The sequence below is a fragment of the Protopterus annectens genome, chromosome 8.part0 (genome assembly GCF_019279795.1).
Source record: "Protopterus annectens isolate FY-2018-M chromosome 8.part0, PAN1.0, whole genome shotgun sequence".
NCBI classification, from domain to species: Eukaryota; Metazoa; Chordata; order Ceratodontiformes; family Protopteridae; genus Protopterus; species Protopterus annectens.
The window spans coordinates 937,326,396-937,349,408 of NC_056741.1; positions in this window are offsets into that span (position 1 = coordinate 937,326,396).

Here is a 23,013-nt window from a genome sequence, read left to right on the forward strand (position 1 = left end):
GGGAGTACACAACATCACTGGAAGGATAGCAGGAATACCAGCACTAAATAATGATAGGCCATTACCTAACAACCTCATACTGCATGACATCTGGACAAAGCCTGGTATATAGGTAGAGGACAGAGGCTGAAACACTGGGCCATATTTGAAATATCGCTGTTATACACTGTGAACGTTGCTGGTGTTACAGGATTGGTTGCAACATACCCTTACTCAGGAATATGAAGTCAGAAACAAATGGATGTTGCCATGTACAGATAGCAATCAACGGCGAAAATGGAACTAATATGTCAGGGACAAGACCTGTGTGGTGAACAGATAAAACATAACAGCCAATCCTCTGGCCATGGTGTGGATAGGCCCACAGTTGAGATCTATGCAGACAGACTGCATTCCTTTGAAAAACTAGCATGTACGCACAAACCCTGTGAAACTAGCAGTATTCAATGCATATAACAGCAATACTCAAACACTGTCCCTAGGTCTGGAACCTTATATAAACATGTAGTTGGCCTGTGTTCACAAGTCCTGTTAAGAGGTATTGCTACCTGCTGTCTGTAACACTGCTGCCCATACACAGGAAGAATGTCTTCCATACAGGAAAGGTAAAGGGACAATGTCCACATGATGTAGTCATTTATATTACCGGTTGCTATGATATTGGCTATTCAAAGTACTACACAGCTGGCTGCATGCAATTAGCAAGTGGGGAACACCAATTCGTGCAGAGGCCACCACCTGATCATGAGCATCACTTACAAAAGCCATGCTGCAACCTAGTCAAACCAGCTGGATCCCTCCTGTAGTGGGGAGAAAGCGAGAGAGAGAGAGAGAGAGAGAGAGATAAATAAATAAAATAATACTAAAAAACAAAAACACTACAAAAAAAATAGCAAACCAAACAAGGAAGACATTCAAGTGGTACACAGAAGAGAGCACACTAATAAAACAGGTACGTGAAACATGTCAGCATGTAATTGAATGTAGTACTTGGCCTATAATAATGGGATAGATGATGTTGAAAGATTTATATGTGCCATCAAGACTTGCTGTAATGATGTCCTGCTTAACAACTGCTATGGACATAGCATCTGGCCCTGTGGGCAGTGGACCATACCTGTCAACTGTGCAGATCTGCACAGAATATCAACATTTAAGCCATCATAGTGTTTGTCCTGGTCCTCCAAACATGTAAATTAGTCTGACAAATAGCTGAAGGTGGAAGTAATAAAGTCATGATAGACACATGAGTTTCAGACCACCACCACCTTCAGAACTGTCATGGTAATGTGAAATGTATCATGCACAAACTTCATAGGTTTGTAATAGGCATATCTACGATTTGTTCCTATATATCCCCCCTAATGTTAGGCTGTGTCCACATGTGATGTTCTGTTTCATAGCAACTGAAAAATAACAAAAAAATAGGCAGGCAACAGTAATTCTTAAACATTTATGGTTAGCACTTTCATCAAGTATTCTTGCACTCAACTTCATCAGACACTAGTTAAAAGAATGGTAGCCATATTTAAAACCAGATTCGTAGTCACATGTTCAGTCACCTCACATGACACCATGTCACCCGATACAATTCTCATTTCTGCAACACATGTACATAAAAATTGTATAAACAATTGTGTAAAAAATGTATATACACTTTCCTATTGACTTAATACTCAAAATCATATGTACATATACAAAGAGCAAGCTAAAACATCCAAAAAATAATATTTGTTATTGTGTACATAAAAATTGTTATATGTCACTAATAAACCTGAATATATTTCAGTTGGATGTCATAAATGAGTGTACTTGTGCATAAGGGAGGGACAGAGAAGTTTGTATGTATATAACAAACACAAAGAGTGCCCCAAATTTTATGTCTATTCACCTATTAGCCTTGTGTTAACGTTTTAAACTCCTCAGTTTCAAGACACATGCCACAGAGCATACATCATTAAATCCTAGTGTCACATAGGCCCTGGTTTTAAGCTGCCAAATCAGCTCCTTCACCTCAAGTTTTAAGCCTAATGGACCGCCTCTGATGTCAATTTCAGTTTGGTCGATCACCCTGAATGTGAAGGAATGGCCAGGGTTTTCTACCACATGTTTTGCGAGAGTGTTGTCTGTTTTAGCTTTCATAATGTGGTAAATACATTTGTACACTCTTTCACTTAGTTTACGTTCAGTCTTGCCAATGTAAAAACCTGTACAAGACTGTCAGGAAGCAAGGTTAACAGCCATAGTGGAATTGCAATTAAATCTCTCCTTACAAGTGAATTTTTCATCCAAGATGTTAAACCGGTTACCTGTTTGCATAAACCTGCAATAAGAGCAGACTTTGCATTTGTACATACCTGGAATACATATCATCTTTGGGGGTGGCAGTTCAAAGAGGGTTTTCAAATTAATCCCCCTCCTGTGAACTACATTTGGTGCAGGTCCAAATTTAATAAACTCTTTGCCCATTTGGAAAATATTCCAATTCTTCTGCAAAATCTGTCTAATGTTGTCACCATCTGAACTAAACATAGTAATGGAAGGCATACCTATAATCAACCTTTAGGTTACTTTCACCTCCAACAGGTACCCTATCATCAATACTCATCCCCTGATTGCTGTTATCTAAAATGGCTTTAAAATGGCCATTTGGCCTTTTATTTTGAACTACCTCAAATAGGTTGCTCAACATGTCTACAGGGTACCCTCTGATCGTGAACATTTGCAATAACAATCTACACTCCTCCTCAAAGTCCATGACAGTAGTAAACATTCTTGCAGCCCTGACCAGTTGTCCCTTTACTATGGACCTTTTCTGATGTTGGGGGTGGGCACTACTGTAGTGGAGGAAGGAGTTACAATAAGTGTCCTTCCGATGTATTTTGGCTAAATACTGTTTGTTAGCATTATCCTTCATTAATTCAGTGTCAAGAAAAGCTATTCTTTCAGTATGAAATACGTGGGTGAACACCAGAAATTCCGTTGTGTTGTTGCCGTATATCATAAATTCCTTAAACATACTTTCTTCTCCCTTCAAGATCAAAGAAATATCATCCAAAAATCTGGTAGAGGAATAAATCTCACCCTTAAATCATTTTATGGTATTATGCACAAATTGGTCCTCCCAAAAGGCCATTACTAGGTTAGAAAAACTGCCCCACTGGGGACACCATTGCCACTCCACTGTTCTGTAAATAAAACTGGCCATTGAACAAAAAGAAATTGTTGGACAAAATTATGTCCAACAGTTCTGTTATTAGGCCAATTTCATATGCAGGTGCCCCTCTTTTTACTAATAGTAACTCCAGCCATTCAATACCCACATCACGTGGGATGACGGTGTGAAAATCTTTGACGTCAATTGTGGCAAAGTTAAAATCAGGGTGAAAGACCTGGTTGTTTATTGCTTCCAAAAAAGACCAGGAGTCCTTGCAAATAAAGGGTTCCCTTGATACGTATTTTTTCAACAAACTGTCCACAAATGTTGCCAATGGATATGTCATTGAATCCCTTCCATCCACAATTCGGGGCATGGGAGGGTCCATCAAGCATTTGTGGATTTTCGGAATCCCGAAAATCACAGGGGTTTTAGGGGAAACCATAGTTAAGTAATTTACCAAATTTAGATCAATCCTGTTCTCCATGACCAAGTTGTTAACAAACACCTTAATACGGCTGTATGCTTGGTTCACCTCGTTTAGAGAAACCTGTGTATATGTAGCCAAATTAAGCATATTCTCCATTCTCTGTATGTAGTTTTTATGATCAAACAACACCAAACCACCACCCTTGTCAGCCTTAACAATTCTTACATCAGCATTCCTCAAGGTGTCTATGAAAACCCATTCATCCCTTGACATGTTAAAGGCTTCACTCCCTAGATTATTCACATTGTTGAACCTATTCCTTTTGGTACCCAATAAACACCTAAGGTCAGTGTCACACATCCTTTCAAATATGTCCAACAATGGATGTAAGGGTGGGTTGTAAACACTGGGTACTTTAAGCTCTGCATTTACACTCAACTCATTATTGAACAACTGGTTTAAATTGAGTTTCCGTACGTACAACTTTAAGTCAATCAAAACACCACAAATGCCCATTCTTTTAGTTGGTACAAATGTCAAGCCTTTAGAAAGGACATTAACTAATTCTGGTTGAACAATATATTCCGAGTAGTTAAAAATCTTAAAGTCACCTCCAGAGTCAACTATTACATGTGGTAAATGTACCAACTCGGGCTGTCCTAAGTTGGGTTGCAAATTACAGTTGAAAACAGGATTTTGAAAATTAGTATTTGCTTCCAACACCATATTAGATGTTACCTTTTGCGGCCTCAACACTTGTTGTTGGTCATCCACCCATTGTGTCCACTGTTCTGGGTTGCCCGATCTTGCTTCTGTTCCTGGTGAAAATTTGGATAATAAGCTGCTGACCTCGCATTTGTGTTTGCCTGGGAGTGAACAGCTTCAGTTCAATTTTGAAGCCTTTCGCTTCTTCTTAGTTCCTGTGTATCCTGTAGGGTTATTCCTCCATTTCCCTCACTTGTACGAACCAAGTCCTGTTGGTCTAAGCAGGAGAAGCAGTTGTTTTTTCCTATATTTGATGGTTCATTGTCACTGTTAGCCCAGGTGTTCAGAAAATTATTTACTTCCGCTCCAGCGTTCCATTGTTTTGAGTGGGGAGGCTCCGGATAAGCCATCCCTCTTTTGTACTCTCCTCATCTCACTTCAATTTTTTGATTTTAAAAGATTTTAGTTTCTCCATTTGCTTGTTGATACTAGCAAAAACTTGCTGGTAATTGAATTGGTACCAGGGGAAATCATGGTCTGTCCTGGTAGCATTATCCACATCCTTGATCTCCTGCACTAGGGTGTCCACCATGAATTGGTAGTGCTTAACCAGCACCTCCAGAAATTTGAGCCCTTGTTGCTCAAACAGTTTCAAGAGCTCAATGTGGAAGGCTGAATTGGAAATCAATCCTGTCAGATAACGCCAGGTACAAAGCCCTTTCAGCACCTGGTGCCACTTGATGCATTCCTTGAAATAGATTTCAAGTTGTAACTTCTTTAGCTTGAAAGATTTATAATCCAAAGTCTTGAGGTTGTTCACAATGCTGATGCTGTTGTTGGAAAAGCTGGCACTAACATCAGCTTGATTAACCTCATTCTGCAAACCAATGCCTGGTTGCAGCCAGTCACTAAGTATTAAAGATGTTGAATTAGTAAGAGTAATAACATTTGGATTCCCAATATTCCTTTGAGGTGACATTGAAACTATTGAACTGGCTGGTGAGGTCAAATCAGCCCAGTTCAAAGTGTTACACTGTACTGTAACCTTCTCCCGGTTGTTGGGAGACAATCGCGGTTCACAAGGTCAGTCACATTATCCACTTTTTTAGTTAGGTTGTTGATAAAAAACATTAACCGACTTATTTCAGATCCTCCAGCCCCCTGGTCATTCTCCCTTTCTAAGGGGGACGATGAACCACAGGGGATTGTTGAAGACTCACCAGTTGCCATACCCAAAAAGAAACCAGCGTAGAGTCAAACTGCAAACAAACTACTGAAATACAACAAAAAATAGGCAGGCAACAGTAATTCTTAAACTTTTATGGTTAGCGCTTTCATCACATATTCTTACGCACATGCCATTGTAATAGCCACTGTGGTTCCATATATGCATGTGTTCTGTTTGCTATGCAACTGTTCCATATCTGGTGTTGTGGGTTAATGGGAATATCTGTGCATATTGTTATAACGAATCTTGGATTGTGTTGACTATTACTAACCCACATATGTTCTAAAACTGCAAAACAATAGCATGTTTGGGAAGGCTTTTCCCAGCAGAATCACCTCTCACCTCATCTGGCCATGGCACCAGGCCACAGCACAACTGGGACCCACCCTGGGACCTGTTCATCCGCTGGTCCTGCACTACATTACAATGGCATGCAGGTTACATTTATAGCAACAGGCCATCAATGATAGTGTTTCAACATGGAACATGAATAGAAACACATTTCAATATTTGATGCACAATAGGTTATATGTCTCAACAGTAGGTTTGGTGTAAACATAACCATTGATTTGTGTGTTCAGATTATTGTTGCAAATATGGTGGGGGGGAGCAATGTCAATTAACAACTATAATATCCTTGTAGTATGAGGTCCTCAGACCTTTTTTTCCTGTTTATGGATTCCAGGTACCATGTCCTGGGAGTGTCTCCCTGCTTATACTCCCCAGAAGAATGCCATAATAATAAACTTCCTTGTGCAACACCACAGAACCCTCTTTGGATGTATGGCCCATGATCTGCAGGAGAGGACTGCCTTGTGGAACGAGCTCATCCACAGGCTAAATGATGTCAGCCTGCATAACTGCAGTTATGAGCAGGTACGACATCATTGCACTGATCTCATCTGCCATGCCCATCAGTGTACTGCTGCAGTTAGGAGGGACCAGCTAGCTACAGGTGGGGTTCATACCATCCAGCCCCCACTGACACATGCTGAGGAGCTCCTCGCCAGCCTTGGGGCACCCGCCCACCAGCCAAGCCAGGAACCTGATGATAGCATTGTGGAGGTGGGTGCTACCCACACAATGGACGAAGAGCATGCAGGTAAGGCCACAGGGCATATTAGTAGACCACTGTGGCTTATCTATTTTTATCTGTAAAGTATTATCATGCATATATCAGATAACATAGTCTGTTGCTGCAATGTAGTGATGAACAGATGTGCATAATCTCTAGTATTGTGGGTTTGTACTGTTGATGTACTGAAATGCTGATCCCAGACTGTACCAATGCCACAGATGTGGCTACTGACATTATATCTCTCCCACAATTATGTAGGTCTCTCTGGTATACAACTGGGGCAGCAACCCATAGCTGGTGACTATGGAGTTGTTTTGTTCAGGTTTGCCAATACACTGGGCATGTTATGGCCATGGTAATTGCCATGCATGCATTTAACACACCTACCCATAATGCATGCTGTACATGTTCACTTATTGTTGCTGTTAACTGCACTGCATCACAATGGTCACCATGGTGGCATATCTGAAGGGTATGTAAGAGTCCTGCAGTATACCTAACAACCTGTCAGTGCAAGATGTGTGGATAGAGATGAAAATAATGGTGGCATAAATGGCCTACAGTATGGACATGTCTGCATGCAAAATCTGAAGGTAATGCTACTCAATGCTAGAAGTCTGAACCTCAAAATGCCCATTCGAGGCACTTGTAAAAATGGAGAACATCGATATCTGTGCAGTAACTGAGACCTGGTTCAAGGATCCAGAGAGCACCCCTGCAATACCAGGCTACAACTCTTACCACACTTTTCACCCACCAAACTACGACTGAAACACTAAAGGTGGAGGAGAGTCCATATTCACCAAGAATATTCACACCTCCAGGCTAGTTGCCCAGCACAATGCATCTGAAATTTTCCAGGTGCAACTAACACTAGCTAAGACTGCAATCCAAATTGTAGCTTGCTACAGATCCCCCACCATGCCCCAAGATTCTCACTACACCTTTCTAAACATACTGGAAAATATTAAGATAAAACCAAACACCCTAATACTGGGTGATTTCAACTACCCTGCCATTAATTGTGAAAACTACTTGGGTACCAACACCTTTTCCCAACGGTTCTTGGAATTCATAAATTGCAATGCCCTGGATCAAATAATCCATTGTCTCACCAGGGGCTCCAATATTTTAGACCTGGTCATTACCAACATGGGAGATAGATGCTCCACACCAGTGGTCACCCCCTCATTGGTCAGGTTTGACCATAAGCAAATCACCCTTGACATCCACATCCCACCCCCACCCCTCAGTAAGGAAACCTCCATAAAAAAAAACTTCTCCAAAGCCAAATTCATGCTACTCAAGTCAGAAGTGACAAACTTCATGACACCCATGCAGACGGGAGCTAAATGTTTGACTGCTGAGTCCTACACTAAGGCACCATATGAGCACATCCACACATGCTTGAATCGTGCCATCACAAATAGAACCAAGATGCTCTCCTCCAAAAAAGGAAGCCATTCTGCTGGTCTCCTGCCATAAATAAACTAGACAACAGAAGAAAGAAACTGTTGCAGAAAAGCAGAAAACACCAGGATGCAAAAATCTCCCTTACCAGCCTCAGTAAGAAGCTGAGATCTCTCATAAAATCCTCCAAAGCTAGTTACGAAAATAAAATTGCCAAATAGTCCAAAGACAACCACAAGGCATTCTATAGTTATGTCTAAATGGCAATGTTCAGATATGCTCTGAGCTACAACAGAATGGCATTAAATATACTGATCCCAAGGATATTGCCAATATCCTGGCAGATCGATTTAGTGCCAACTTCACCCCCCTTTCACCCCCTAAAGTGCCCATCTCAATAACAAAAGATTGTCAGATTCTGGTAATCACGGCCACACAGGAAGAAATTGCACTCTCCAAAGCTAAGAATACAGCATCCATGGGACCAGATGACATGTTGGGCTGTGTACTACATGAACTACAAAATGAACTGGCACCTCACCTACGTGTCATGTTTAATTATAGCCTCGCCTCAGGCTTCATGCCCACTGAGTGGTGTACAACTACAGTTATCCCACTCCACAAGGGGGGATCCACCTTGGATCTCGGGAACTACTGTCCCATCAGTCAGACAAGCCTGATATGCAAGGGTATGGAATGCATTCTCATGAAACTTATAAACAAAGACATTGGCAACCTTCAAACACTGGACCCTACCCAGTTTGGGTTCATGAAGGGCAGATCTTGTCTCCTGAACCTGATTGACTTCTTCAAATCAGTCTCCAGAGCTGTGTACGAGGGTAAGGTGGTCCACACAGCCTATCTGGACCTCACCAAGGCTTTGACAACATCCCCCACTATGGAATCATAGATAAACTTACTAAGCTGGGCATAAAGCCCTACGTCACTCGATGGGTTGCCAACTGGCTTACTGACAAAACCCAGACTGTAAAAGCAGCCAACTCCAAATCCAGCTCCAGACAAGTGACACGTGGAGTGCCTCAGGGTTCAGTCCTGGGACCGCTCTTGTTTGGCATCTACTTCTCTGAAGTACAGGCTAACACTAAGGGGCTCTGGCTAACAACGTTCACAGATGACTGCAAACTGGGAGCCATTATTGTAACCCCAAATGATGTGGATATTCTACCAAAGGGCCTTACAGAAACAGATGCTTGGTGCCAGAGCCATGGGCTCAAGCTTAATGCCAAGAAATGTATAGTTATCCCCTTTGGGAAAAAACATGTACCCATGAATTACCACATAGGTGGCAGTACACTAAACATCAAAAGTGTGATGAGAGACTTAGGGACACAGGTGGACAGTGGTCTCACCTTCGATAACCACATCACCACAACAGTCAGGAAATCCTTCTATGTGGCACACCTTATCACTAAGGGATTTTCATCCAGAAAAAAGGAGGTCATTGTCCCACTGTACTCATACCTCATTAGACCCAGTATAGAGTACAGCACCCTGTTTGGTATGTACCTCACAAGACAACTGCAACAACTGTAAAGGCCACAGAAATACCTCACTAATAGAATCACATGCCTAAAGCAGATACCCTATGTTGACCATCTAAAAAAATTCCAGCTATACTCTGTGGTATATCGTCTACTCAGAGGTGATCTCTGCTTAACATACAACTCCATGCCAAACTTTGAGCTGCTGGACATGCTCCACTTAAAGAAATCCCAATCCCTGAAAGCCACACGCTCCAGGGATCTAAACCTTGTCATCACAATGAACAAAACATGCTGCAGGGATAGGTTCCTGACCCAGAGACTCACCATACTCTGGAATAGGCTACCCATGCATGTCAAGCAGAGTGCCTCCTTGGCCCTCTGCAAAAAGAAACCAATACGAAAGATGTATGCAAGTCTAAAGAAGACCAAAACCAAAAAACAGGACTTGCAAGAGTGCCCAAATGAAGGTCAAAAACCAAACTTCTTAGATGAACACAAGCACTTTATTTCCTTAACGCTGCAACACAAAAGAATACGTTTTCGACAGAGAATCCAAGTCTTCATCAGAGATGAACAAATCACAGTAGACCTTACATCAATTTATACCATCCAACTAGAGATGCTACACTTGGAGGGCTTTCACAGTAAGCTTTGAAGGTTGTCAGTGTAATTGGATTTTATTGCTCATACATGCACTGCTGAAGATAAGATCTGCAAATCAGAAGTCAGGCATCCACTATTGACATCTGTCTTCATATCATCCCAGGTATGTGTCAAACAAACACATAGGGGCTGTGAGCAACAGATCAAACATAACTGCCACAAATATACACATTCAGCAATGATGTGTACACTTGTGAGGTATGGTGCACAGTACATGCCAGGGTGCTGAACAGGTGCTCACCAATACTGTGTACATGGGTGCAATGTGTTCCAGGGAAAGGAGCATCACCTACTAACATATCTCATGCATCACAGAGATGTATAATATTAGTAATAAGGAATGAGTATAGCTGCAGTGCATGCTGTTGAATGCCATATGTCATACGTGTTGACTGTTGGGTAATAAGAGGTCTGTGTAATATCTTTTTATCAAATCACCTGTAAGTGTGTGTGTGTGTGTGTGTGTGTGTGTGTGTGTGTGTGTGTGTGTGTGTGTGTGTGTGTGTGTGTGTGTGTGATGTGGGTCAGGGTCCATCTTGCAGGCAAACTGATGTTAGTGTCCATACAAATTCTGACAATGATGATATGAATAGTGAGGCACAGGCAGGGTTGCCAGGTGCTGAAGCTGTGCCATCGGTTGACATCCCACATTTTTTCACCCCATCCCTGCACACAGTCACAATGCCTATAGATACCCCATCACCAGTGGCCGTAGATGAGCGACAGTTGGCAGGTGGTGGCATGAGGCAGGACAGTGTGGTTACTATGGCAAGTGTGTCTGTATACAGCAGCCATAGCTGGATGACCGGTGAGGTACCAGACAGACAGATGTACAGGGGTGCCTGTAGGAGGGTTGCTGGCTATCATGCCCCTGGCAGAAGTGCCACAGCAGGTGTCAGGATACACATGTTTTGAGCCATCATCGAGGCACAGGCACATACGGAACATTATACCAGACTGAGTCTGAGGCTCCAGAGAGCTACTCATTCTGCTGTACTTGATAACATCCGTGATCTTGCAGGTGTCTACCGTTATTTTGCAGAGGTCCTGGATAGACGGTTGGGTGAGATGGTGGGAATCCTCGACCATGCAATGTCTGTGTTAGACCATATGGTGGGAGTAGGCTGACAGCCAAGTGAGTGTAGGTCATCACCACCAACAGGTGCAGGTCTACGTGGACATGCAACAAGTCACAGCCGCTCCCACAGTGGCAGTACCAGCACTGCAGGGGGAGGGTGGTGTCCACACCACAACACAGCAGGCCATGTGCATGTGGTCCTGGCCGGTCCCAACAGGGACCTGGATCCAGCGGACATTTGTCATCATCAGAGGAGAGTACCATATCTGGGCTTGTACCTGGTAGTGCCCGTGGAATCCCTGGCAGGCAAAGTTCTTGTGTCCATGGCCAGACACAGTGAACTGTTCACCCTACCATGTATGGACTGCAGCTGTCCAACAAACTCCTGTATAGGGCAGCCTCATGGCAGAACTGTGTGCATACACACACACACACACACACACACACACACACACACACACACACACACACACACACATCTAGGGCACCTCCATACCTACGCACACCACATCTGCACAGCCCAATTAATAACAAACCCCCCTAACACACACACAATGTCAACCAAATGGGTCAGCCTAGGTCTCTGGCAAACCCACATCACACCCTGTGCATATAATGATACCTGTGCCACATCCCTGTCATCCATAGCATTGATGCAGGGACATGCTAATATGGTTCTGATGCACAGGGTGAATGTACTAAGGATTAGCAATGTAATGCTGTGTGACATGTTTTCATCTGGAAAGTTTAATGCTTACATGTCAGGATGTGTAGCTGTCCAGCCATGATGCATTACAGCTGTTATTAACACTGACTGATTGTGGTCTCCATGATGTATTCAGTTTGAGTTGTAGGTGTCTATGTGTCAGCAGGATGTTGGTCTGCTGTTGTTTCCTACACGAGGTTTGACACTGTGGTGACACATTGACTGTGTCATATCCTGGGTGCAGCTAAACACAAGAAACAGGTCTATATAACAGTTACTGCATGTGCCACATGGCTGATAGGCCTGAGGTGTGAATACAGGTGAGTGCATGGTGACTGATGTCAGCAGCCCTTCTACAGTGGAAACTAGTAAGTGTACTGGATGACACACACCAAATGCTTGTGAATAACACACACACACACACAAAGGCATTGGTGTTGATGCAATACACAGAGAATACTGTACATTTGGATGTACTTAATTTTGCAGTGATCTCATTTTAGCCTATGTAATTCCACTAAGACAAAACAGGCAAAACATCACATCAGTAAATAATCATTCTGCCAGTTTAATGTCATTGACTATGGTAATGGCAGGGTATATGTCCTCTTCCCCAGTGTAGTGCAATCCTTGAGTTGGTAAACATAGGTGTGCTGGTGTGCATGGCAAAGCCCTCCACTTTGGAGGGTGTGGGTTGGCGTAGAATCACACATAGTGTGATTGACTACTAAATAACCTGTTAACATAAACTGTAGAGTATTAAGGCAGACTAAGCAGGGGGATACACACAACAATAACCCCAATGAGGGTGGCCGTGCCCAAAGCATCCATACCCAACTATATATGCCAACTCCAGTATCGCTGTACAGCTGTACAGTGGGGAAGAGGGCATTTACACATCTACTACTAGTTTTGATGCAATGAATTTCCACAAGATGATTCCTTTGAATTGTTAGCGTTTAACAGTCAGTTGTCGGACAGATGACCTCCTGGGACATGTATTTTCTGCAAACTGAAGTAGATCCTGCACATACACACACAATCTTACTTGGAAACACTGGGAGTAGAACCCCTACCTAGGTACTTATTGCTACTAATGTGTCTGGCCTTAATTGTACACACCACACAGCTTTTAGGATCAGGTGTTTCCAGAGTTTCTTGTTAAGTGAAGAACATCACCAGGCCTTGTAAGGTATGGTAATGGGGGATGTATTGGGTGTTAATGAACAATACATAGTATGACATACTATCAAATACACATTGACAAACACATAACAGTCATAGACACATCTGAGAGACCTGGGCTTATCAGTGCTAACTACCTTGTCAGTGAGTCCATTCTGTTACAGATAATTTGCACACAGCACATGCATCATTGGGCTGGATAGTGTAATCAGTTACCTGTATGGTTAATGGTGACAGTGGTCCTCATACAGTGGACCCTGGGACATGTACTAGGGGTACCATGGCGTAAGGACAGTATACCCAGCACCCACACCCGACATTATATATTTTACTCACTGAAACCCATGATAATGCTCTGATATACCCACAATCACACATTTACCAGGACAGAAATACAATCACTTGTCTGTCTAATCAGTGCTACTACAGGGATATGCATTTATTGCACATGCCACAGGGATAGTAGGGTGAGAGTTTGTCATGGCTGTCCTAATGTCATCAACATCACTTTCTCTTATAATGTATGGCAAGGTGTACTGTATTTGGTGAATGTGCCTCAGAATGCTGTATCCTACAAATATACACACCTGTACACACACACACACACTTGCCAGGATGAAGAGGGTAACCCATGCCTATCTACCCATATACTGGTACTGTGAGCTCCAGGTAGCCCATAGGGTGAGGAGTGTAACAAGGTACATTTAATGTCCATTACAGCAGCAGCCATTTCTAACTATGGCAATGTGGATGTAGTGGGTGAGAAGGCCCTCAGGGTGTTATCAACTACAAGTTTACAAACACACAGACACTGTTATTCTCAGTAATGCACACTGACACAATTGTTAGTACTGGGGTCCATAGGTGCAGGTGTTCATAGGTGTGTACAAGGATAATGTCCATGGAGAGATGAGAAGAGTAGGGGATGTGGGCACAGTGGTATCATGCCACCTGGCATTTGTCAGCAGGCCATCTATCAACTGATGCCACTTGAGTGATCCCCAGGGAGACAGTAAATCCAACATCCAGTCATCTGGTTTTCTCTTGCAGAGGGCTAATGAGGTGCTCCAATTGACATGTATGCAACATATGTTACATGATAGGGCCAGTGTCTGGGTTAGAGACTTGTACCCAAGCATGTTCTGTTGACAGTGGTAGTCTAGTTGAGGTATCCATGGCATGTGATGTATACAGGGTAGGTTTCCTTGCTGTGGCATTCATAACACAGTTGGGCAGACATGTCAGTATCAGTCACGCATAGAATGCCTGTAATCAGCCAAGATGGATACCTGACATCTGCACATTTGTACAGAGGACAGACAGAAATCAGTTAGCCAACAGGTTATGCATTAGGATGAATGTTTTGATAGACAGACATCTGACACTGATAGGTATGCCATTACTACATGACAGCAGCCCTCAATGACATGTCCTATACATAGGTTCATAGGTTCATAGGTATGTACTAGGCTATTGGCCCTGGGGCCTATACAATCCCAGCCAAAAAAGTACCCTGGCTTTTGCCACCCAAGAAAATTATTTTCCTGTGCCACTGTCGAGCAGAGCCACAGAGGTGATCCCCGGGGTGAATTTCCTATTTCCCATCCAATCATCAAGATTTTTCTTGAAGAGTGCTAATGAGGAGCTTTGTTTGATATAGATAAGTAGTTTATTCCACAATATGGGAAGTCTCTGGGACAGGAATCTATCCCTCCGGCATGTTCTGTTTATTGTAGTGACAAGGTTTAGGTCCCTAGAGCGTGTAGCTTGGAGGGTATTGGGATTTCTTTAAGTCCAACAGCTCTGGGTTTGACATAGCTTTGCATGTTAGGCAGAGATAACCTCTGAGAAGGCGATATGTGATGGAGTAAAGCTGGAGTTTTTTGAGATGGTCTGCATAGGGCATTTGTTTGAGGCCGGTAATCCTCTTTGTGAGGTATTTCTGTGGTCTTTCCAGTTGTTGTAGATGTCTTGTAAGGTACATACCAAAAGGGGCGTTGTACTCTATAATGGGTCTAATGAGTGATGAGTAGAGGGGAACAATGACCTCTTTTTTTTCTGGATGAGAAACCTTTTGTGATGAGGTGTGCCAAGTAGAAGGATTTCCTGACTACTGTGGCAGTGTGATTATCAAAGGAGAGACTACTGTCCACCTGTGTCCCAAGGTCTCTTATCACACTTTCAGTGTTAAGTATACTACTGTCTATGTTGTAGTTCATGGGTACACAGTTTTTACCAAAGGGGATGACAATGCACATTTTGGCATTGAGCTTGAGGCAATGACCTTGACACCAGCCATCTGTCTCAGTGAGGCCCTTTTGTAGGATGTCCACATCGTTAGGAGTTTCGATTATGGCTCCTAGTTTGCAGTCATCTGTGAATTTTGTTAGCCAAAGACCTTCTGTGTTAGCCTGTACTTCAGAGAAGTAGATACCAAACAGGAGAGGATCCAGGACTGAACCCTGTGGTACTCCACTTGTCACTGGTCTGAAGTCAGATTTGGAGTCTGCTACTTTCACAGTGTGGGTTCTATCAGTGAGCCAGTTGGCAACCCATCTTGTGCCATAGGGATTTATACCTAGTTTAGTGAGTTTATCTATAATTTCAGAGTGGGGGATGGTGTTGAAAGCCTTGGCAAGATCTAGATAGGCTGTGTGAACCACCTTACCCTTGTCTACAGATTTGGTGACTGCTTCAAAAAAGTCTATCAGGATTAGGAGACATGATCTACCCTTTACAAACCCGAACTTGGTGGGATCCAGAGTTTGGAGATTACCAATGTCTTTGTTTATAAGTTCCATGATGATACGTTCTATGACCTTGCAGACCAGGCTTGTCAGGCTAATGGGGCAATAGTTCCTGGGGTCCATGGTGGCTCCCCCCTTGTGCAGTGGGATAACCATTTCTGTGTGCCATTCAGCAGGCACAAAGCCTGAGGTGAGGCTATGATTGAGCATGGTACTTAGGTGGGGTGCCAGTTCATTCTGTAGTTCATGTAGAATGCAGCCTGGGATGGTGACTGGTCCCATGGATGCTGTGTTCTTGGCTTTGGAGAGTGTGTTTTTTACCTGTGCAGCCGTGATTACAGGAACTTTGCGTTCTTCCGGTTATAGAGATGGGCTCTTTAGGGGGTGAGAGGAGGGTAAAGTTAGCACTGAACCTATCTGCCAGAATGTTGGCAATATCAGTTGGGTTTGTATATTTAGTGTCATTGTGCTGTAACTCAGAGCAGATCTGAGTGTTGCCATTGAGATTATTGACATAGCTATAGAATGCTTTGTGGTTATCTTTAGAATCAGTGGCAATTTTGTTTTTGTAACTAGCTTTGGAGGATTTTATAAGGGATCACAGCTTCTTACTGAGGCTGACCAGGGAGCTCCTCCACTCATGGGATTTTACTCTCTTTTGCAAGAGTTTCTTCCTTCTGTTGTACAGTTTGTTTATGGCAGGGGACCACCAGATTGGCTTCCTTTTTTTGGAGGATAGCATCTTGGTTCTGTTTGGGATAGCAGGATCCATGCACTCATGTAAGTGCTTATAAAGTGCAATTGTGTAGGATTCAGTAGTCGTAACTGTATTGTCCATCTGCATGGGTGTTATGAAGTTCACCACTTCTGTCTTAAGAAGCATGAAGTTGGCTTTGGAGAAATTTTTTACCATGATTTCCTTAATGGGGGGTGGAGGCAGGATGTGGATATCTAGTGTAATTAGCTTATGGTTGGATCGGACCAATGAGGCATTGACTTCAGGTGTGGAACACCGGTCACTCATACTGGTAATGACTAGATCTAGGAGAGTGTTGCCCCTGGTGGGGGTGTGGATAAGTTGATCCAGGGCATTGGAGTTTTTGAATTTGAGCAAAGGAGTTGATACATGAGTGGTTTTCCCAGTTAATGGTGGGGTAGTTGAAATTGCCCATTATTAGGGTGTTTGGTTGAACCCTAATATTTTCCAGTACATCAAGAAAAAAGGAGTGTGAATCCTGGGGCATGGTGGGTGATACACATAGTAGTCTACAGTTAATATCCACATATCAGATCAATATCTAGTAGCAAATACTTTATGACACACATCTCACACACCAAGAACTTGATAGTCAGTACGCAGAGTCCAGCTTTGTATGCAGGGGTATTTGGTTCCAGTACTACAATCTGCTATCTACTCTTACTTTGGAAAGCACTGTTAACAGTAGTAATATAATGATACAATACATGCAAGTGTGACTGCATATAACCTGGGATACTACCCATGTATGAAACACATACAAAGAGAAAAGATTGTTGAACTAGCCATATATACTCAGGTCCCATACAGTATACTCAAATCCCTTGCTACAGTAATGACATCATATAGAAGCATGTTATATACATGGAATTAAATACACTTATTAAAGATGTCATTACTCTGCTATTTTATAAGTCTGGAATATGATCACTGGTTTCCAAGGCTAAGCTATGATTAGCAGGAGTAAGCACTGAATAAATGTAAATGCTAAGCAGATTTGCGCATTGGTAAGTGAAGCCTACACAGTGTAAGTGCCTTTTCATTTATCCGTATGTTAGCACTGCTTACTTTCGCGCAAACCCACACAAACCCACTTAACGCTGCTCAAAACTGCCTTAACCACTCTGTATCCAACAGTCCATGTTCTGCCTAGAAACAAAACAAACACACCTTGCAGGCCTTTAACCCAGGAACCTGTACACTATAGTCACAGCAGTTAACCACTAAACCATGTTTGCTACTTTTTTCAAATATCTCTGTCAGTACACATACTGAATGGCAGTGAACAACTGCTTTGACTTCTATAGTTGTTTAGTATTTGTTAGTGAAAATAGTGTTAAATCATTATATCTAAATATACATATATCAGATAAATTTGGTGGGATACATCTGAGAAGGTATATACAACACCCTTATTTACACATACGGATATGGATATATATATATATATATATATATATATATATATATATATATATATATATATATATATATATATATATATATATATATATATACATATGTAAATATATGTATACATGTACATACATATATAGTTATATATATATATATATATATATATATATATATATATATATATATATATATATATATACATATATATATATGTATATAAGTATATATATATATATATATATATATATATATATATATATATATATATGTATACCGCATTTCTATCTAAATAAGACCTAACCAGAGAATAAGGCCTAGCATGGATATTCCAGGGTGGTCATTATATAAGCCCTACCCCAAAAATAAGCCCCAGTTAATATCATCAAAAACATGACGGACTTGTTGAATTATAAAATATTATTTTTGACACCCATTGACTGAGGTTATCATACTCTGCTCTCCATTTTCAGACCATTCAGACACCCAACTTCATCTCTTTGCAGAAAGTCACAATACTCTTTCACTGGGAGTCCTCCACGATTCTTACTGTAACCCTAATCATCAATCACACTTGACGGTTAAGATCCTTGGCCCATAAACCCACGCAGGTGTACTTTGATCGGTCGAAGTACAGACAACACACGTAAAGCGTTCACTCATGATAATGAGCAGCTGTGGTAGTGTCTTCTTTTCATAACTGGCGCCATTTTGTGTTGTCACTCTGGTCGCGTAAGTCTTCAATTAACCCCCCCCAGACAAGATGAGTGCAAAAAGAAAGAGCTATTCAGTCGAGTACAAGAAAGGAATTGTGGAGGACTCTCAGGGAAAGAATCTGATGGCTTTCTGTAAAGAGAACAAGTAAGATCTCCGAATGGTCTGAAAATGGCAAGCAGCATACGTTAACCTCAGTCAATAGGCCGGCAAGGGAAACGCTAAGAAGTTTAAGTGTGGATCAAATTGGCAACCATTATTTCCTGTGCTTGAAGACATCATCTGTGAGTGAATTGCTAACAGGAGAGCAAAGGCTTTGGTTGTGCGCAGGGCTGATATTCAAGCATTTGCCCTTGCAATTGCACCACAGTTAGAAATATCCCCAGAAGAATTCAAAGCATCACAACATTGGCTGGATGGTTTCCTTCAGCGATATGAACTGTCTCTAAGAAGATGAACAACACTGTTTAAGCTGGAAGATACTGAAGTTATTAAATGTGCACTTGCGTTCAAGTCCTTTGTTGATGGCATTGACTTTTCTAAATGCCAACTCTCCAACATGATTGCTATGGATGAAACTGCAGTGTTTATGGGCCAAGGATCTCAAACAACAATTGATCAGAGGGGTGCCTCCTCAATCTACATTCCCTCCACTTGTTACGAGAGTACACGTGTTACCCGTATTTTGGCAATTAGTCTAGATGGAAAGAAAACCCCACCTCTAATCATTAGTAAGGGCAAGAAAGATAAGACTGAACATGTTTCAGGCATTTACATTCTTGAAACCAAAAAAGCCTGGTGCACACAAGCAGTTATAAGGAAGTGGGTCGATGTAATGCTGTCACTTGTTTCGTGAGGTGGTGAAAGCGGTCTGCTAGTCTAGGATTCAGCCAGCAATCACTGTGCTAAAAAATGAAGAAATTCCTAGCACAGAGGAGAATAGATCAAATAATGATTCCCGCAGGAATGACTGCCTATCTCCAGACTCATGATATTGCAATAAACAAGCCATTCAAGGACCATTTGCTCAGGGAACTCAATGACTACATTGAAAATAGAATGGAGAGAAATCAGCATGGAAACGTTGTGAAGCCTAGCCTGCAAGAGATCGTGACTTGGGTAAAAAATTCATGGGATAAAATCACTGACAGCTATGTTGCCAATGCACTATGAGAAGGCTACTTGGACAAACAGTGCTCATTTAAGGAGCTAGGCATGACAGATTGGGGCCATTAGTGCTACAGGAAATGGAATCGCAAGAAATTCAGGCAGCAATTCGGGGGTTGGACACTTATCACAATGTTCCAGAAGAAGATGACATGACTGTATTTGAATAACTGTGAAAACCAAAGTGCAGATATTCTGAAGTTGAAATGTTTGTTGCACTGTTTATCTGTTTATGTAGAATTCTCACACAACTGTCAACTTATTAGAACTGTTGTCCAATAATAGAAAATTACGGAATAAATGTCAATTTGTGTACATGAATAAATGTTGATTTTTGTATATGAATAAATGTCGATTTGTGTTCATTAATGAATGTCAATTTTTGTACATGAATAAATGAATAGAGGTAGATTGTTGTACGGTGCGGGTAAATAAGGCATCCCCTGATAATAAGCCCTAATGCATATTTCGGCTGGGGAAAGAATATAAGACCCAGTCTTATTTTCGAAATACAGTACATATATATATATATATATATATATATATATACATATATATATATATATATATATATATATATATATATATATATATATATATATATATATATACATATATATATATATATATTTATATATATATATATATATATATATATATATATGCATGTATATATATATGACAAAAGTATTCAAGGCAAAAACCTGGGTTTTGCCCCCCTCCCCACTGTTGTGCGACTGTGGAGTTGTTATATATACTTGGCGCTGTGTCGGGGGCACAGTCCCCCTCATTGGCGGGGTGGGGGTGCAGCCCCCCACCTAGAGTGTTTGTCAATGAAATGAGCTGTCAACGAAATGGGTTTCAGTGAAATGGGCTGTCAGCGAATAGAAGTAGACCCATATATATATATATATATATATATATATATATATATATATATATATATATATATATATATATATAGTTTATATATATATATATATATATATATATATATATATATATATATATATATATATCTAGAGCAGAGCAACCATTTTAGCATTGTTTAAATAAATTATTTTGAGCTGTTTATTTAAATTACCAACCCAGTTCTAAAAATGTATCCCAGTATGTCGACCACATTCTCAACCCAATTGTTCAAAGCAGCAAATACTACACTAAGGACTCTTGGGCATTCTTGAATGATACCTCGAAACTCAGACTGGTCAGTGGGGAATATTTGTTGGTCACCTTGAATGTCAAAGCTCTCTACATGAATATCCCCGACACCAGAGGACTTACCCTCACCAGACAGTACCTGACCAGACACTCCAACCTGAGTGAGACTAAGATTAATACTGTATGCAGACTCACAAAAGCTGTACTAAAGAATAACTTATTTCAGTTCAACGGGAAAATTTACCACCAGCAGAAAGGGGGTAGCCATGGGGTCCAAGATGGCCCCTGCCTATGCAAACTTAGTCCTCACCACCTGGGAAATGGATAAGGTTGAGACGCTTCCAGGTTTCAACAACACCATAATGTATAGACATTATATTGATGATGACTTTTTTGCCTAGAGGGGAGACAGATCTTCGCTTAACAGCTTCCTGGAATCTGTCTTCCTCAGTCTGGATTCCCTGACCCGCACAATAGAACATATTGGTACGTCAACCCAGTTTCTTGACATCCACCTTACAGTGGACCCACAGAGTGGTAGTTTCGACTCCAATATACACTGCAAGCCCACCTTCAGAAATAATTATCTGGAGTACGGCAGTCAGCATCTACAATTCATGAAAAAGAATATTGTGAAGGGACAATTTATCTGGTTATCCAGACTCATCTAGAACAACAAAGTTTTCTTAACAAAAGGATTTTACCTCAGTGATTGCCACAACACTGACCCACATTTCCTATGGGGGAATACACATGTACTTGCAAATATAGAAGGCACTACAGGCATGTAATAGCATGGAGTAACAGACACCAGTGGTAATGTGCATACCCACAACCAATCAATCTGAACACAGTCACAGTCACATTATGTAAGCCTAATTAATAGTACAGTATATGGACTGTGTGAACACAACCATCCTCATATGTGCCACTCACACATATACTCGGCCAATACACAGTGTAGTATGATGCCTGACTGTGGTATGGGACATGTGTCAATCTGGCCCTACAAACATGTACGCTGATAGGATACCATAAACTGGAGCAGCATGCATCATCAAATAGAACAGGACCAAGAACAATGCCATCTACCACAGTCTGTACACAGGCCAAGTAACATATTCACAATACACCCTCTGTCAACAATCACCATAAGTACACATATCTCACTACTGTACAGACTACAACAGAATGTCCAGGTTTTGTCCTCAAATATAAGGCCTACTATACATAACATGTCTAGCAGTCTGATATCTCACTGGCTTGTTATCAGGTATGATGTCAGTAAATAATGATGTACTGTACATATACACCTCTTACTGCATGACATATGGACAAAGGGTGACAGACTTGGGGGATGGAGGCACAAACACAGGGCCAATATTGACTTATTGCTGTGATAAACTGAGAAATTTCCTGGTGTAACAGGGTTTGTTGTGACATATCTCTTCTGAGTGATATGAAGTCAGTAACTGACATGGATGTCACCATATACTGACTGCAATCATCAAGAGTATGCTACTGCCTTTCTAAAGATAGGAAATGTGTGAGTAACACACCACATGTAAGACTCAAAACTCTGGCCAGTCTGCAGCTAGCCCTACAGGTGAGTTTCCTTAACCACATAACACTGTCATGCCAGACATGTAGAACAGCCATATCCACACAAACCCTGTTAATCCAACATTACTTCAAATGTAGAACAACAGTACTTACATTCTGTCCCCATGTCTGGAACATCCCCCTCCTGTTTGTTGGCCTATCTCCACAGTGTATGTTGTAAGAGTTTTTCCAACTACCCTCTGTGATGCTGTTTGTCAATCACCCACATGAAGTCCTGCTCACAGTGAAGGAAAAGGGCTAACACCCACATGAAGTGCTTAGTTATAGGAGTGTGTTTCCACGCAAT